The sequence below is a fragment of the Etheostoma spectabile genome, chromosome 8 (assembly GCF_008692095.1).
Source record: "Etheostoma spectabile isolate EspeVRDwgs_2016 chromosome 8, UIUC_Espe_1.0, whole genome shotgun sequence".
Classification (NCBI taxonomy): Eukaryota; Metazoa; Chordata; class Actinopteri; order Perciformes; family Percidae; genus Etheostoma; species Etheostoma spectabile.
Genome location: NC_045740.1, coordinates 31,663,558 through 31,664,372, shown reverse-complemented (window position 1 = coordinate 31,664,372; position 815 = coordinate 31,663,558). Strand labels below are relative to the sequence as shown.

Genomic DNA, 815 nt, shown 5'->3' with positions numbered 1-815 from the left:
TCCCTGTGTTCTAACCTCCGTCCCCCGTCCTCTGTCCCTGTGTTCTAACCTCCGTCCCCGTCCTCTGTCTGGCGTTGGCGTTCTAACCTGCGGCTGATTTCTGAAGACCATGGTTACCTGGTCCTCTCTGTCCTCGTTTTCCTAGATCTTAGGGCTGCTTTCGACACCAGTGGCCAAACCATCCTGTTCCAGAGACTGGAGCATTTAGTTGGCATTAAAGGAATAGCACTAAGCTGTTTAAGTCCTACTTCTCGGATCGATCTCAATTGCTGTGGAGGAAGGTCTGGCAATGCGAGACGAGCATAATGCTGAACAAGACATTTTTAGGCAACCAAATATTTTCAATGAACTTTGATAAAGTGAAAACACACAGTGAGAGGGTCAAAGTTTAAGACAAAAACATGGTCAACACCCAAAAACATTTTCACAGCTATTTAAATGTCCACAGTGGTTGGCACTGCTTTGCATCTATCCTGATTGCAGAAAGCAAAAAACAAAATGGGACCATAATTTACAAAATAAATGCTTTATTGAAGAAGACTTGAAAGTAGTGATTGTAGCCCAAAACTCATTATGAAAATGTTTGAGGTAATAAGTCAAGTGAAAAGCCGGGTTATTTTCCCCAAAGAACTTCTACAGAAAAAGACTAATTTTTGCTGGAAATATTATATATAATATGGAAATTAGACAGAATGCAGGATTAAGCTACTTCCACATTCGCCTCACTGTTCAGGCCCAGAAGCTTCGACCATTATTTTTACAGTCTATGCTTGTCATGAAATGTGTGTGTGTGTGTGTGTGTGTGTGTGTGTGTG

At 41.6% G+C, this 815-nt stretch overlaps 1 protein-coding gene and 1 long non-coding RNA gene across 4 annotated transcripts in view; one reads left to right on the top strand and one right to left on the bottom strand.

The window, feature by feature from the left end:
- LOC116693373 (1-phosphatidylinositol 4,5-bisphosphate phosphodiesterase gamma-2) overlaps positions 1 to 815 on the bottom strand; it is a 28,653-nt gene that overhangs the window by 3,668 nt on the left and 24,170 nt on the right. The window lies entirely within an intron of this gene.
- The window catches only part of LOC116693494 (uncharacterized), a 20,803-nt gene that overhangs the window by 6,324 nt on the left and 13,664 nt on the right, over positions 1 to 815 (top strand). The window lies entirely within an intron of this gene.